The sequence below is a fragment of the Pongo abelii genome, chromosome 12 (genome assembly GCF_028885655.2).
Source record: "Pongo abelii isolate AG06213 chromosome 12, NHGRI_mPonAbe1-v2.0_pri, whole genome shotgun sequence".
In the NCBI taxonomy this organism is placed as follows: domain Eukaryota; kingdom Metazoa; phylum Chordata; class Mammalia; order Primates; family Hominidae; genus Pongo; species Pongo abelii.
This window is the reverse complement of record NC_071997.2, coordinates 65,564,137-65,582,639: the sequence shown is the minus strand read 5'-3', so window position 1 is coordinate 65,582,639 and position 18,503 is coordinate 65,564,137. Positions and strand designations below refer to the sequence as shown.

General features: G+C 41.4%; 1 long non-coding RNA gene and 1 pseudogene across 1 annotated transcript in view; one reads left to right on the top strand and one right to left on the bottom strand.

Moving 5' to 3' along the window:
• LOC134759701 (uncharacterized) overlaps positions 1-18,503 on the top strand; it is a 113,503-nt gene that overhangs the window by 32,220 nt on the left and 62,780 nt on the right. The window lies entirely within an intron of this gene.
• Positions 1,186-3,365, bottom strand: LOC100936809 (DNA (cytosine-5)-methyltransferase 3A-like; annotated as a pseudogene).

Sequence of the window (18,503 nt, the reverse complement as noted above, 5' to 3'; positions counted from 1 at the left end):
CTAATTTCTTGTCCTGATTCTCAACTAGAAAAAAATAGTCTTTGTTCTCCTTTTAATAACTACTGTGTACTAACTTTGTGTACAGTTTACAAAGTTGGGTATCTTAAACCCAATCTGAGGTTCAAGAGGAAGGTTGTTATTATTAGAAGCTACAGACTTGGAGGAAAGTCTTTACAAAGCTGGGTGTTGGACCTCTGGAAAGAGCCCCCTCTAGTAACTTGAAGGGGTGCAACATGAGACTGATTTTAGAAGTGGAAAATAACTGGAAACTGGAAATAACTGCCATTTCCAAAGCGAAGGGCTGTAGCTGGGGTGATGCTGACTAGAACAGTGAGCAAACAGGAAGAAGCATGCCCCTTCTGCCTCTTGAGTTTTTCTGTCTCTTTCTGTCACTCCCATCAGTAGAACACAGTAGGAATCCAGCTAGCCAAGGAGAGAAGATGTTTGTAGAGTCCCATGCCCAGCATCCCAAAGCTTAACATAGAAAAGTGGGTTCGGAGCCAAAAGACATAATACATCCCACCATCCTTTTTTTAACTTTTGTTTTAGGTTCAGGGGTACATATGCAGGTTTGTTATATAAGTAAATTGTGTGTCACAGAGGTTTAGTGTACAGATTATTTTACCAGGTAATAAGCATAGTACCTGATTAGGTTGTTTTTCAATCCTCAACTTCCTCCCTCTCTCCACCCTCAAGTAACCCCTGTGTCTGTTGTTCCCCTCTTTGTGTCCATATGTATGCAATGTTTAGCTTCCACTTATAAGTGACAACATGTGGTAATTGATTTTCTGTTTCTGCATTAATTTGCTTAAGATAATGGCCTCCAACTCCATCAATGTCCTTTGCAGCAACATAGATGGAAAATAGTAGAAAACAAAAGTTCTTAAAAAAAAAAAAAGGCGGAGGGCAGAGCAGGAGGAAGGGGAGGGATCTTGTTTTGTTTTTAAATAGAACTGAAGAAAAACATTGAAAAATCAGGAGATGATGTCCAACCCTTTTTGCAAGGCAAAGCCCTCCGTTATTTCTGCCTCTGTAGTTTTTGTTTTGAATTCCTTTTTTCTCTTCTGGGTGCTGATACTTCTCTCCATCCTTATATTGTTAGTGTTTTATTATGTTTTGTGGGTTTTTTTTTTTTTTTTAGTTTGTTTAACCTTGTGTCACTACCTCAGTTTGCCCCCATGTCCCTTACACACAAGCAAAATACCCCTTCAGTGGAGGGAAGAATTGTGCCATGCTCCACGACTCATGCAACAGTCTCTGCCTTGCCCAATGGCTTATGTTGTAGATGTCAGTATAATGGACAGGAAGGACAAATACCCTTTCCATTTCAGTGCACCTAAGGTGTTGTCCTTCTCATTCATGAAGACAGGGAGACGTTGGTCTTTGCCCTGCATTATGGAGTTTGACCTGGTAGTAATGGTCCTCACTTTGCTGACCTTGGCTTTCCTGCCATGCTCCAGACACTCCTGCAGCTCCAGCTTACATTCACAGTGAATGCCAATGGCCTGCTCTTACTGGGAAGGTTACCACAGATGTAGCAGTTCTGGTGTGCAGCTGACACTTCTTTGGCATTAATCATCATGGAATTCGAATAAAAAAAATTGTGAGATGTCTCTCTTTTGACTAATGTCCATGGCCACCACACTCTCAAGGAGCCACAAGAAGGGTGATCATCTCCCTCCTTGGGCTGTGCATGATGCACAGGTGATAAAACTCAAAGAACTGCTGGCCAGTGCCTTTGTAGGGTCCTTCGTGGGCAGGATTGACAATGGAGAGGTCATTGCAGAGAATGGGCCCCACTCCTGGTTGTACTTCTGTGTGATGGTTTGGGTATCCCTGATGTGTGTGATCCTCCCCTGGTGCCACAGCATGCCCACCATGATGGCGTCCTTACACACCTCTGAGACATGTAGTGATCTACCTAAATGTCCAAGCCATTCAGCACCAAGAGCCTCATATCAATCCCGAAAAAGAGAGACAGCACCTGGATGGGCAGCTTCCTTTTCTCAGCTGGGCCAGACAAGTAGACTCCAGAGGGTCAAATTCCTGGTTAGGGTTATTGAGGAAGAACATCTGGAGCTGAGAGGGCCAGTCATCCCGCCACTGCAGCAGCTCATAGGTGCCTTGTGTTCACAATGTAGCAGTTCCAGGGATCTTCCTTAATGGTCACCTGGGCAACCTCTGGCCCAACCAAGAGGTCTATACACTCCACGCAAAAGCACCTGCAGCAGTTGTTCCAGCAGATGAGCACCTCGTGCTCCCAGCAGCAGATGGTGCAGCAGAACTGATAGCCATCTTCATCATACTGGTATGCATATTCCAGGAAGCAGTTCTTGCAATGTTGTCAGAGGGGCTGTTCCAGAGTGACATTGAGGCTCCCACAAGAGACACAAAAGTCCTTGATGTTCTGGCACTTCTTCCTCACCTTGTACACTAACTACTCTTGTGTGTTCATCAACAATCTCCTTGATGTCGAGCTTCTTTTTTTATTTTTTTTGAAACAGAGTCTTGCTCTGTCACCAGGCTGGAGTACAATAGTGCTATCTCGGCTCACTGTAACCTCTGACTCCCTGGTTCAAGTGATTCTCCTGCCTCAGCCTCCCCAGTAGCTGGGATTACAGGCACATACCACCACGTATGTGCTCTTTTGAGGCTCTTTGGCTGGTGGGGGTGGTGCCTAAGCAGTTGCCTCAGGGTCAACCCACACGTGTGCATAAACTTCTTTGCTGGGATTCTTCTCCTCTTTTTGTGGCTCCGGTCTCTTAGGGGCAGAAGGCTGGAAACCCCCAAAGATCCATCCGAATATCTGCTTGCTCTGCACCTCTGTATCCTTGGCAGTGTCACTCTCATCGCTGTCATGGCTCTCTGGGAACAGCTCCCCTGTACACTGGTGGCCACCGGCAGGACTTCGTAGATGGCTTTGTGGTACATGGGCTGCTTGTTGTATTATAGGTGGTCTGGTGGAACACACTGCAAAAGGATCTCAGTGGTATCAGCTTCTCTACACACAGCACTGAGAACTCACCTCTCCAAACCACATGACACAGTGGGTGCCTTCAGCTGCTCAGCTCTGGCCTGTCATCCACCAAGACACAATGTGGCCACCAGGAGAAGCCCTGCAGTTTTCCTCACACCAGCTCCCCAAAGCCAAAGCCCCAGCTGTCCTTGTACTCTGGTTCATCACCACCTGCTTTAATGTACTTGTTCCCAGCATCAGTCCCCATAGGCTCAGGTGTGGTAACGACAGTGGGGGATGTGGGGTTGCTGGGCTGCCGCACAGCAGCAGGGCTGTCCTCCTCCACCTTTGCAGACTCCTCTGAGCCCTAGTTTTCTTCCACAGCATTCATTACTGCAGTGACCTCGGCCTTTCTTCTCAGCCCATGAGGCCAGGTGTAGCCCTCTGAGGTCCAGCTCAGCATCTTCAGCATTTTTCACTTGGAATTCTACATCCAATTAGTTGCCAAGTCCTTTCAATTTCACCCCTATGAGATGCGATGCCTTTTTTTTTCTTTTTAGCTGATACTACTCTCATTTAAACCTTTATTACTTCTTGTCTAACTCATTTCAGAAGCCTCCTAATGGGTCTCCTCTCTTGCTCCTACCTTTTCCCTTATTAATCCAGATAAATCCTCTCAGATGATTGCTCTGATTATGACTCTCTCCTGACCCAGATACTGGGATGAAGTCAAAATTCCTTGGCATAGCTCTCAAGGCTTTTCACAACCTCATCATCCAACTTTTCAGACATGGCTAAAAGATATGAGATTATGGATATGTAAATTTGCTTGGATGTGGTTAACCACTATGTATAAGTGTATACAACCACTGTATGTAGGTTTCCAAACATCATTTGTACAGCTTAAATATATATACAATAAAACAAAGCAAAACAGGCTTACCTTAAAGAATCTTCATCCTATAACCTCTACATACCTAGCTCTACTCAGGACTTCTGACTTGCCAAAGGCCTCTAGATTATTCTTTCCTCTGGGCCCATGGTCATTTAGCTTCTTCCCTGAGTGCATTTCTCACCTTCACTTGATGCTTCAAGACCTTACTTAAATGTTATTTACTTCCATGAAGAAAGTCTTGGAACTTATCATGGACTCAGTACAGTTCATTGCAAAGCTTTACAAAACTTACTAAGCACTTAGTTAATCTGCAAGGCCCTATTAAAATTATCATTTTCAACAGATACATTATTTTAAGATGCAGTAAGTTTTTAGAAATCAATGAATTTTTGGAAGGTAAAAGAATATGTGATTTTCTTTTCCTTTTAGCATATGCTTTATATACTTCCACCTTTATCTTTTCTTTTTCTTAAAGATATCAGTGGAAGTATATAAAACATACTATATATGTATACAAAGTATATAAAGAATAGCTCCTGCAGAAATGATGAGGATGGTGATGACAATGATTGCTCAAATTTATTGAGCACTTACTATATGGTAAGCACTAACTTAGTTAACTTGCCCTTAACTTGTGTGAGCTTGTTTGATTCGTACAACCCCCCCAGTGAAGTTCATACGACATGATTCCCATTCCACAGCTAAGGATCCTGAAGACAGGAAGCCTAAATCATATGCCCAGCTGATATATGTTGGGTCCAGAATTTAAATCAGGGAGTCTGTCTTCAGAGCCCATGCCATTGACCCTTAAATAGCATCTTATAATGAAATTGCATATATGTTTCTACCTTTATCTTTTCTTCTTCTTAAAGATAAAAGTGGAAGTATATTAAACATATACTAAAAGGGCCATCAATAATTCTTTCCTGTCAGGAAATTAGTGAAAGCTCTATCTATCTATCTATCTATCTATCTATCTATCTATCATCTATCTATCTATCAATCATCTATCTATCTATCTATATTCTTAAACCCAAAGAAGACACTTTACTTAGAAGTAGGGGCAGTTTACAGAAATCTGAGGCACAGATTCCATACCTGAAACTGAGAATGTACTTAAAGGAAATATTGACAGGAGGAAGAGCAAATGCAGAGGAATTGACACATTAACCAGAACTTAAATGATAGAGACACGGGCATGATTTTATGTGTATATATATATATATGTGTATATATATATATGTATATATATGTGTGTATATATGTGTATATATGTGTATATGTATATGTATATATGTGTATATATGTGTATATATGTGTATATGTGTGTATATATGTGTATATATGTATATATGTGTATATATGTATATATGTGTATATATGTATATATGTGTATATATGTGTATATATATGTGTGTATATATATGTGTGTATATATATACACACATATATATACACACATATATATATCAGCTAGTGGAATGTGTGAAAAAGATAATATAATCATTGGGCATGAAATAGATGCAACTTAAGGCTTTTCAATAAAGCTTTGTTAGGGGATAACCCAAGAATACTCCAGAAGAGGGGTAAAGAGACATTGAACAAATTTTAGAGGCAATATTGAACAAGTGAAAATAACTTAAAAAATCACAGATAGCTGAGTTTTACCTAAGATTTACTCAGGAAAGTGGAATTCAGAAAATAAAGTAGAGAAGAGAGATTTCTTAAAATTAAATTATTTATTAAAATGAGATCAATTTCTTGTGAAGTTGGAACTAGGGAGTCTCAGATGCAATGGACAACTCCTGCAAAAATGATGAGGATGGTGATGATAACGCTTGCTAAAATTTATTGGGCATTTACTGTGTGTCAGGCACTAACTTAACTAACTTGCTCTTGACTTGCATAAGCTTGTTTGATTTGTACACCTCAGTGAAGCTCATTCTACATGATCCCCATTTCACAGGAAAGAAATCCTGAAACAGGAAGTCTAAGTCATATGCCCAGCTGATACTTACTGGGTCCAGAATTCAAATCAGGGAGAGTCTGGCTCCAGAGCCCATGCTATTGACCCTGCAATAGCACCTTACAATGCAAAGAAAGGACAGATTCTTAGAAGTAGAGGGTTTATTGACAGAGGAAGTAAGCCTCTTCTACAGGTTTCTAACATAACTTTGAAATAAAATAAGGGTCATGGGGCAAGGGAAATTGACAAAGGTGATGACACAAGTCCTATTAACTAGTTTGTTACTGAGAGGGGTGGGAAGGACTTGTGAGTCCTGAGAGCTCCCCCTGAACAATGCTGCCTTCAGTCCAAATTATTGCTGAATGAAGGGGAGGGGCAGAGTGGCTAGGTGATCAAAGGCCCTTCAGAGAAGGAGGTGGAATGGCAGCCACAGGCCCTTCTCTGTCTCCAGAAGTTCACTGTACTGCATTTAATAATTGCTTCCCATTATTGCCTCACTGTCTGTTCCAAATAAATCTACCTGATTGGGATGGATTTGGTGTGGGAATATCTGTTCCAGCCTATTAGCCAGCACCTTTACTGAGATTTCCCTGTCCACATTTATTAAGGAGATTGGGCGATAATTCAGGCTGGGTTCAGGTTCTCCTCCTGGTTTAAGAATTACAAAAATTAGTGCAGATCGTAGGCCCAAAAGTCAGCATTTTGTTTTCAGCTTATTCTTGTCCCTTCTTAGCAATGGAGGCAGAAGTACCTTGCTTTGGGGTATGAAACCAGATTATCAAACATCAGGGCTCTTGGTGCATTTCAGAGAATGACAACTTTTAGGGGCAAATTTTCATCTTTTCACTTTGATCTTGCCCTCTGAAAGTGGCTGTGTTTCTGGCTATACTTGTAGCTTCAGTGATTCTCAAGCAGACCCTTTAAAAATAACCTGATAGAGCCTAAGGAGGGAGCATCAGTGACTTTCCTTGACACTACTTGTTGGTTTAGGGGATTTTTTCTCTTTTAATGAGTTAATGTCAAAAAATGAACATGGAGTTGGAGTCTTCCAGTGTCCCATTTTCTACCTCATTGTGGGAAACAGGATAATATAGAAAAAGCTCTCTGTTCTTCTCAAAAATGGAATCTTCACACTGCCAGCTACTCTGCTGGTTGCAGACATGTTTCTGGGTCTCCCCAAGTCCTAAACTCACCACAAGTGCATGATCCAGCCACCAAAGAGCAGTGCTTTTGTTCTAGGAGTCAGTGTCTCATTTGTTGTTGATAGTATGCTATTAAGCTCTTAATATGGGCCAGACACTCTTGTAAGCACTTTATCTGCAGTAACCATTTAGTATTCACAAAAACCCTTTAGTAAGTACAATTATTGGTCATCCCACTTAGTAGAGATGAAAGCTAAGACTTAAAGACACTAAATACTTACCCAGTGCCATGCAGTCAGTAAGCGGAGACTCAAGCACAGATCCATCAGACCCCAGTACTGGTGCTCAATTCACTCTCCTCTTCCACCTTTTAGTCCTTAACCATCACGGCACAATGTAGGGGTCAGCAGAATGCCATCAGCACAGACAAGGAGAGCGGAAAAGAGCAATAGGGTGGATTCAAGGCCATGGCAGCCTCGGGAAGACTTTCGAAGTGTAGAAGGTAATTTGGTCACACTGGCTGTGTGCTAATGCTTGAAGACAACTAGTCAATCAACATTTTCAGAGGCAGCAGCAGAGGCATCCAGCTCTGAGAGCTAGTAACTGAAGGCTGGACTGTTTCTACCTATCTCACTTAACCCTTACAAAGCCACCTCCAACACCATTCCCATTTTACTAATGGAGAAACCAGGCTGAAGTAGTTATCTTATCTACCAGAGGTCACAAAGTTAGAAAGTGTCAGGGCAGGTATGTCAGCCCAGGTGGAGACAGAAGGTCAGAAGGAAGAAAGTGGAGTGTGACCAGCATATTCATCCTGAAATCATTTGGGGAAAGATTTCTATATAAAAAGAGATAATGCACAGAAACAGCATGGAATCTGCTTCTCCCTTTCTCTGTGTCTGTAACTTTCTCTCTTTCTCTTTCTCTCTGCCCCGACCTCCTGCCCCGTCTCTTCCCTACACAAACACGCAAACCTAGTGCAGTTGAAAAGGAAAAAAAAAAAAACAAAAAACAAACAAAAAAACCTGAAACAATGAGATTTTTAAGGAGGAAAACAAAGCAGTATTACTGTATTACTTTTCAACTTGTTTAATTCTTGAGATCCTATCTAGTAAAGTGAGAGAGGTTAGTATGCTTTATCTAGAAAGACCATTAGTGGCTGGGCATGGTGGCTCATGCCTGAAATCCCAGCATTTTGGGAGGCCGAGGCAGGAGGTCCGAAGTTCAAGACTGGAGGAGCCAAGATGGCCGAATAGTAACAGCTCCGGTCTACAGCTTCCAGCGTGAGCGACACAGAAGACGGGTGATTTCTGCATTTCCATCTGAGGTACCGGGTTCATCTCACTAGGGAGTGCCAGACAGTGGGCGCAGGTCAGTGGGTGCGCACCGTGTGCAAGCGGAAGAAGGGCGAGGCATTGCCTCACTCGGGAAGCGCAAGGGGTCAGGGAGTTCCCTTTCCTGGTCAAAGAAAGGGGTGACAGACGGCACCTGGAAAATCGGGTCACTCCCACCCGAATACTGCGCTTTTCCGATGGTCTTAAAAAACAGCGCACCAGGAGATTATATCCCGCACCTGGCTCAGAGGGTCCTATGCTCACGGAGTCTCGCTGATTGCTGGCACAGCAGTCTGAGATCAAACTGCAAGGCGGCAGCAAGGCTGGGGGAGGGGCGCCCGCCATTGCCCAGGCTTGCTTAGGTTAACAAAGCAGCCTGGAAGCTCCAACTGGGTGGAGCCCACCACAGCTCAAGGAGGCCTGTCTGCCTCTGTAGGCTCCACCTCTGGGGGCAGGGCACAGACAAACAAAAAGACAGCAGTAAACTCTGCAGACTTAAATGTCCCTGTCTGACAGCTTTAAAGAGAGCACTGGTTCTCCCAGCACGCAGCTGGGGATCTGAGAACGGGCAGACTGCCTCCTCAAGTGGGTCCCTGACCCCTGACCCCCGAGCAGCCTAACTGGGAGGCACCCCCCAGCAGGGGCAGACTGACACCTCACACGGCCAGCCGGGTACTCCAACAGACCTGCAGCTGAGGGTCCTCTCTGTTAGAAGGAAAACTAACAAACAGAAAGGATATCCACACCAAAAACCCATCTGTACATCACTATCATCAAAGACCAAAAGTAGATAAAACCACAAAGATGGGGAAAAAAACAGAGCAGAAAAACTTGAAGCTCTAAAAAGCAGAGCACCTCTCCTCCTCCAAAGGAATGCAGTTCCTCACCAGCAATGGAACAAAGCTAGACGGAGAATGACTTTGACGAGCTGAGAGAAGAAGGCTTCAGACGATCGAATTACTCCGAGCTATGGGAGGTTATTCAAACCAAAGGCAAAGAAGTTGAAAACTTTGAAAAAAATTTAGAAGAATGTATAACTAGAATAACAAATACAGAGAAGTGCTTAAAGGAGCTGATGGAGCTGAAAACCAAGGCTCGAGAACTACGTGAAGAATGCAGAAGCCTCAGAAGCCGATGTGATCAAATGGAAGAAAGGGTATCAGCGATGGAAGATGAAATGAATGAAATGAAACGAGAAGGGAAGTTTAGAGAAAAAAGAATGAAAAGAAATGAGCAAAGCCTCCAAGAAATATGGGACTATGTGAAAACGCCAAATCTACGTCTGATTGGTGTACCTGAAAGTGACGGGGAGAATGGAACCAAGTTGGAAAACACTCTGCAGGATATTATCCAGGAGAACTTCCCCAATCTAGCAAGGCAGGCCAACATTCAGATTCAGGAAATACAGAGAACGCCACAAAGATACTCCTCGAGAAGAGCAACTCCAAGACACATAATTGTCAGATTCACCAAAGTTGAAATGAACGAAAAAATGTTAAGGGCAGCCACAGAGAAAGGTCGGGTTACCCAAAAAGGGAAGCCCATCAGACTAACAGCGGATCTCTCTGCAGAAACCCTGCAAGCCAGAAGAGAGTGGGGGCCAATATTCAACATTCTTAAAGAAAAGAATTTTCAACCCAGAATTTCATATCCAGCCAAACTAAGCTTCATAAGTGAAGGAGAAATAAAATACTTTACAGACAAGCAAATGCTGAGAGATTTTGTCACCACCAGGCCTGCCCTAAAAGAGCTCCTGAAGGAAGCTCTAAACATGGAAAGGCACAACCGGTACCAGCCGCTGCAAAATCATGCCAAAATGTAAAGACCATTGAGACTAGGAAGAGACTGCATCAACTAACGAGCAAAATAACCAGCTAACATCATAATGACAGGATCAAATTCACACATAACAATATTAACTTTAAATGTAAATGGACTAAATGCTCCAATTAAAAGACACAGACTGGCAAATTGGATAAAGAGTCAAGACCCATCAGTGTGCTGTATTCAGGAAACCCATCTCACGTGCAGAGACACACACAGGCTCAAAATAAAAGGATGGTGGAAGATCTACCAAGCAAATGGAAAACAAAAAAAGGCAGGGGTTGCAATCCTAGTCTCTGATAAAACAGACTTTAAACCAACAAAGATCAAAAGAGACAAAGAAGGCCATTACATAATGGTAAAGGGATCAATTCAACAAGAAGAGCTAACTATCCTAAATATATATGCACCCAATACAGGAGCACCCAGAATCATAAAGCAAGTCCTGAGTGACCTACACAGAGACTTAGACTGCCACACATTAATAATGGGAGACTTTAACACCCCACTGTCAACATTAGACAGATCAACGAGACAGAAAGTCAACAAGGATACCCAGGAATTGAACTCAGCTCTGCACCAAGCGGACCTGATAGACATCTACAGTAGTCTCCACTCCAAATCAACAGAATATACATTTTTTTCAGCACCACACCACACCTGTTCCAAAATTGACCACATACTTGGAAGTAAAGCTCTCCTCAGCAAATGTAAAACAACAGAAATTATAACAAACTCTCACATCACAGTGCAATCAAGCTAGAACTCAGGATTAAGAATCTCACTCAAAACCGCTCAACTGCATGGACACTGAACAACCTGCTCCTGAATGACTACTGGGTACATAACAAAATGAAGGCAGAAATAAAGATGTTCTTTGAAACCAGTGAGAACAAAGACACAACATACCAGAATCTCTGGGATGGATTCAAAGCAGTGTGTAGAGGGAAATTTATAGCACTAAATGCCCACAAGAGAAAGCAGGAAAGATCCAAAATTGACACCCTAACATCACAATTAAAAGAACTAGAGAAGCAAGAGCAAACACATTCAAAAGCTAGCAGAAGGCAAGAAATAACTAAAATCAGAGCAGAACTGAAGGAAATAGAGACACAAAAAACCCTTCAAAAAATTAATGAATCCAGGAGCCGGTTTTTTGAAAGGATCAACAAAATTGATAGACCGCTAGCAAGACTAATAAAGAAAAAAAGAGAGAAGAATCAAATAGATGCAATAAAAAATGATAAAGGGGATATCACCACTGATCCCACAGAAATACAAACTACCATCAGAGAATATTACAAACACCTCTATGCAAATAAACTAGAAAATCTAGAAGAAATGGATAAATTCCTCGACACATACACTCTCCCAAGACTAAACCAGGAAGAAGTTGAATCTCTGAATAGACCAATAACAGGAGCTGAAATTGTGGCAATAATCAATAGCTTACCAACCAAAAAGAGTCCAGGACCAGATGGATTCACAGCCGAATTTTACCAGAGGTACAAGGAGGAACTGGTACCATTCCTTCTGAAACTATTCCAATCAATAGAAAAAGAAGGAATCCTCCCTAACTCATTTTATGAGACCAGCATCCTCCTGATACCAAAGCCGGGCAGAGACACAACAAAAAAAGAGAATTTTAGACCAATATCCTTGATGAACATTGATGCAAAAATCCTCAATATAATACTGGCAAACCGAATCCAGCAGCACATCAAAAAGCTTATCCACCATGATCAAGTGGGCTTCATCCCTGGGATGCAAGGCTGGTTCAATATAAGCAAATCAATAAATGTAATCCAGCATATAAACAGAACCAAAGACAAAAACCACATGATTATCTCAATAGATGCAAAAAAGGCATTTGACAAAATTCAACAACCCTTCATGCTGAAAACTCTCAATAAATTAGGTATTGATGGGACGTATCTCAAAATAATAAGAGCTATCTATGACAAACCCACAGCCAATATCCTACTGAATGGGCAAAAACTGGAAGCATTCCCTTTGAAAACTGGCACAAGACAGGGATGCCCTCTCTCACCACTGCTATTCAACATAGTGTTGGAAGTTCTGGCCAGGGCAATTAGGCAGGAGAAGGAAATAATGGGTATTCAATTAGGAAAAGAGGAAATCAAATTGTCCCTGTTTGCAGACGACATGATGGTATATCTAGAAAACCCCATTGTCTCAGCCCAAAATCTCCTTAAGCTGATAAGCAACTTCAGCAAAGTCTCAGGATACAAAATCAATGTACAAAAATCACAAGCGTTCTTATACACCAACAACAGACAAACAGAGAGCCAAATCATGAGTGAACTCCCATTCACAATTGCTTCAAAGAGAATAAAATACCTAGGAATCCAACTTACAAGGGACGTGAAGGACCTCTTCAAGCAGAACTACAAACCACTGCTCAATGAAATAGAAGAGGATACAAACAAATGGAAGAACATTCCATGCTCATGAGTAGGAAGAATCAATATTGTGAAAATGGCCATACTGCCCAAGGTAATTTACAGATTCAATGCCATCCCCATCAAGCTACCAATGACTTTCTTCACAGAATTGGAAAAAACTACTTTAAAGTTCATATGGAACCAAAAAAGAGCCCGCATCGCCAAGTCAATCCTAAGCCAAAAGAACAAAGCTGGAGGCATCACACTACCTGACTTCAAACTATACTACAAGGCGATAGTAACCAAAACAGCATGGTACTGGTACCAAAACAGAGATATAGACCAATGGAACAGAACAGAGCCCTCAGAAATAACGCCGCTTATCTACAACTATCTGATCTTTGACAAACCTGAGAAAAACAAGCAATGGGGAAAGGATTCCCTGTTTAATAAATGGTGCTGGGAAAACTGGCTAGCCATATGTAGAAAGCTGAAACTGGATCCCTTCCTTACACCTTATACAAAAATTAATTCAAGATGGATTAAAGACTTAAACGTTAGACCTAAAACCATAAAAACCCTAGAAGAAAACCTAGGCATTACCATTGAGAACATGGGCATGGACAAGGACTTCATGTCTAAAACACCAAAAGCAATGGCAACAAAAGCCAAAATTGACAAATGGGATCTAGTTAAACTCAAGAGCTTCTGCACAGCAAAACAAACTACCATCAGAGTGAACAGGCAACCTACAAAATGGGAGAAAATTTTCACAACCTACTCATCTGACAAAGGGCTAATATCCAGAATCTACAATGAACTCAAACAAATTTACAAGAAAAAAACAAACAACCCCATCAAAAAGTGGGTGAAGGACATGAACAGACACTTCTCAAAAGTAGACATTTATGCAGCCAAAAAACACATGAAAACATGCTCACCATCACTGGCCATCAGAGAAATGCAAATCAAAACCACAATGAGATACCATCTCACACCAGTTAGAATGGCAATCATTAAAAAATCAGGAAACAACAGGTGCTGGAGAGGATGTGGAGAAATAGGAACACTTTTACACTGTTGATGGGACTGTAAACTAGTTCAACCATTGTGGAAGTCAGTGTGGCGATTCCTCAGGGATCTAGAACTAGAAATGCCATTTGACCCAGCCATCCCATTACTGGGTATATACCCAAAGGACTATAAATCATGCTGCTATAAAGACACATGCACACGTATGTTTATTGCGGCACTCTTCACAAAAGCAAAGACTTGGAACCAACCCACATGTCCAACAGTGATAGACTGGATTAAGAAAATGTGGCACATATACACCATGGAATACTATGCAGCCATAAAAAATGATGAGTTCATGTCCTTTGTAGGGACATGGATGAAATTGGAAATCATCATTCTCAGTAAACTATCACAAGAACAAAAAACCAAACACCGCATATTCTCACTCATAGGTGGGAAGTGAACAATGAGAACACATGGGCACAGGAAGGGGAACATCACACTCTGGGGACTGTTGTGGGGTGGGGGGAGGGGGGAGGGATAGCATTGGGAGATATACCTAAAGTGTAATAATAATAAAAAAAAAAAAAAAGAAGTTCAAGACCATCCTGGCCAACATGGTGAAACCCTGTCTCTACTAAACATACAAAAATTAGCCAGGAATTGTGGCGGGCACCTACAATCCCAGCTACTCAGAAGACTGAGGCAGAGATTTGCTTGAACCTAGGAGGCAGAGGTTGCAATGAACCAAGATCACAGCACTTGTACTCCAGTTTGGGCAACAAAGTGAGACTCCGTCTGAAAAAACAAAAAGACCATTAGTGATTTAATTGTAATTTTGATAGTGGGTCTACTTTTTGATTCCTTAAATATGTTAGAATTATCAGTGGTATGTATGTGATCCTACATAATGTAAAAGTCATATTTAATTAAATTAATGTAAGTGAAATAGTTCAGTTGGCTTATCTTGTTCATTTTCTCTAACTAAATATCAGCTTACACTAAAAATTTTATTAATCACAGTAATGAGAATTTTTATATTAAATATATATATTACATTTAGTTTAAACGTTAATAGTCCACATTATTTTAATAAATTGTACTAAGGGAGTATATATGGAATAAGTCTCTCATGCAGATTTTATTGGTTGCTGCATAGTTAATAGACACTAATGTGATCAGGGCCTGGATGTGATCATAAGATCAGTAGTTAAAATGATTGAAATATAAATTAGGAGCTGGAATAATTGTTTGTTAGAAGCTCAGATAATAACTGTTTGGTAATGCTCAGAGGGTTGGAGAAATAAAACATTGAAATGTGCAGCAGTAGCAGGGGAAAGAAACATTTTGAGGCAGACAAAGCCACGGCATGCTTTTCTGCTAATTGCTCCTGTCTTTCTCTCTTGCTCCATGGAGGCCTGACGCACACCTCTGCCCTCCCTTATCTCGCCCCTCTGGATTCCTGAGTGGCTTCCTACTCCACTTCTGTCTTTCTCTGTTCCTGGCTTCTTTACTCACAGTCTGTAAGTCCTCACTGATGATGACAAACACCATGCTATCATCTTACCATTAATATGTCTGATTCTTTGAGAACTGGTAGAAAAAGCACCCCTGTTTCTTGTGGGCTAGAATCCTCTTTCTTCTAGGCCAGGGTTGGCACATCTTTCCTGTCAAGGGCTCTCATTGATGCTAAAATATTTTAAGCTTTATGGCTAATACAATTCTCATTGGGACGGTTCAACTCTACTCTTATGGGTTTAGAAAGCAGCCACTAGACAACAGTATGCAAATGGGTATGGCTGTGTGACAATAAAACTTTACAAGAGCAGACATCAAGCTGAATTTGGCCTACTTGCCATAGTTTTCCACCTCCTGTTCTATGTTGTCTCAAAGACATATTTAGTTTTTTCTCTTAAAGGGAAATTCTCCGTTGAAATGTCATTCTCAACAATGGGGTTATAATAAATTTCGTATACTTTTGTGAGTGCTGTGCATTCCTGACAAGGTGAAATGGGAAATTCTTAATAAAATAGAAGCAATCTACATTCCATGCCCTGATAAGCTTGGAGGTTAATTTTAAAAGAGTGAGATTATATTTAAAAGACTAAATCAACTTTTCTGTCTTATGTAGCAATGAAGACTTTCTACAGATTTGATGGTGAACAGGCCTAATCCTGAAGACAGATTTTTGGGTAATTTTGATAGTGAATTTTCCTATCTGGACTTTTGCCTTTTTCTCCTAAATTCTTGATAGAATTACTGGAAAACCATTTTTCTCTTTGTGGAGACCTTGCCTCCTCCCTATCCTCTACACTCCAATTAATTCTCCTGCCTCCTTCATCTTTTAGGTAATGTTTCTTGTTGGTTTGACTGGAAAAGTTCAGACTTGTTTTCCATGGGGGTTTTGGTGCACATAAGCAATGTGTCCTCTCAATCTCTTGATGACTGAGCAGACACATTAAGGCAGTTAGGGATTTCTGACAGTAATCTACATTACACTTCAAAGTCTCTGACAGCGACTTTTGCATAAAGGGCCCCTGATTTCCTTTTCTTCCACTCAACTGGAAACTGTATAATTTTAACATAGTTTCCTCTTAATCTCTTCCCCAGATCAACTATTTCAACTTTTGACTCCAGTTACTCATTTTCAATGTTTGCCTGTGTTAAATTCATTAATTTCTATTAAATTCCCTTAATTTACTCACTATGGGCAAAGCACTATGAAAGACAATGTTGATGGAGACGAAGATTTAAGATACCTTCTGCCCTTGAGGCACTAATCATTAACCTGAAATATAAAGTTGCATGCGGTAAGCCCTAAATGAGTGGCATAAAGGAAGTTGGTAAAGTTTAAGGGACGTAAAGGCTGTTGTTCTAGGGGCTAGAGTGTACTAGAGGAAATTTTGCTCCGTAGTATCCATGCTGCTTACATGTCAACAGTACCCAACTTGCTGTGGGTTTACCATACCTCTTTAGTCTTAGCCCATTTACTCACAATGGCACTGACTTTATTCCCAGGGGTATCTCATGTTCCAAGCCAAGATAATGCTCCCAGTCCACCCACCTGACCAAGTTGGGTTTACTAATAATCATAAAACCCTAATCTGGATCTCAAATTTTTTCTTTGTGCCACCCAAGAGACAGTTTCCCTCTTCTGTTATACTGGGTTTTTGTGACACAGGAGTCTTGAAGCTATTGTGGGCCACCATGCAGATCCTCAAATATAGCCAACACAAAGCAGACCGGTGAGGACCTGAGTCCTGCTGACATAATTTCAGGTCTACATCAGTCTGGAACTGAAGCTAAACCAGACTCTTCATCTTCCTGAGCCATATATCTTTTAGCTTAAGCCAGTTTAAGTTGAGGTTTCTGCTACTTGCAACAGAAATGTTGATAAAGCATATGGCAGTGGGACTTGGCCTTGAATGAGGAGAGTATCTTCACAGGTAAGGATGGGATCATAGCTTCCAAACATTTTTATTTACCTACAAACTTCTGTATCTGACAGTGTTGAATACAGTTTTCAAGTTGGGTTAAAATACTGATTCAAAAGATGCTGGAGTTGGAAGCACTCTCTGTGTTCATCACATTGCCCACAGACACTTACATCATTGTAGGAATAAAAAATAATCAAAACTGGAAAGCGCATGTCTGAGCATTTTAACATATTTCCTGCTGGAACCCACTCACATTCCCTGGTGGCATCTCCACTGACAATCTACATTGCACTTCAGAGTCTCTATAGTTGGCTTACTTTTTCACTTGGCATTTCTGGGCACCCAACCTCATGGGATTTCTTAGCAGAAAATTGCTATTTTTATCCCTCTGTGGATGTATGAGAGGAGAGAAGAAAATTAACATTTTTGGAAATCCACTATGTATCTCAAGTTATAAAGTATCTCATTTAATGTTTGCCATAACTCTAAACAGAAATTACTATTATTCTCTTTAATGATGAAGAAAGACTTGAAGGGCTTATTTAACTTAGCAAGATTGCATAGCAAGTCCACTGAAAGATCAGGATTTGAATCTAGGTACTGTTGACTCCAAAGCCCCTACTGATTGCTTTACATCACGCTGATAGCATTTTCTACATTATCCCTGGCTAATAAGCCATACTCTAGCTTCAACTTCTACCCATTGCCTACGGTAGAGGAGGCGGGGAAAGATCAAGCAAGAATTTCTCTGGTTTGGCTCCTCTGTTGCCCTTAGTGGGGCTAGGTTGTTACTGTGGCCCAGTGTCCAAGCTCTGTTCTGCAGCTTGCAGGGGCATCATTGTCTTTGGGGGCAGTTGATTTACATCCCTCATGATTGGTGGTGATGCCTTAAGACTGAGAGTGTAGTGTAGTGGTTGTGACTTTTGGCTGCTGTGAGTCTCTGCAGCTTCTGCTGTTAGCAGCAGCAGCTGCTGGGGAGGGGTAAAGGAGGTCTCCAGCACTTGTCACCTCTTCAAGCACTTCTGGGCCCCTCACAGCTGGATAGCCCAGATTCTATCAACACTCTTTAGAGTGCTGTTCACAGCTGGATTCTTGGTCAGCTCTGACACTGCACAGCTTTTTCAAATAATACTACTTCCAAAGACCATGTTCAAAGTCAGCACTTTTACTCTCCCCATTGACACCAGCCTTATATTGAGACACTGTCCCTTAACTAGCAAACCTGAAGGACCCAGTGCACCCACTCAGCAGAGCCCAAGTGCAGGTATCCACACAAGTCAGCAATTGTCTCTAATTCCTCCAACTTCATTAATCACACAGACCAAACTCCAAGATCAGTCCTGAAAGTCCAGCCATTTGCAAGGATAGATAAATAAACTGAAGTTCAGTGGCTAATTTCCTGGACTTGGAATAAGAGGGCTCTGGATTTGAATCCAAGTTCTGCCACCTAATAACCGTGTTATTACTAGACTTCTCTGGAGCTTATTAATCTCATGCACAAAATGGGAATAAGTCTTACTCATATGG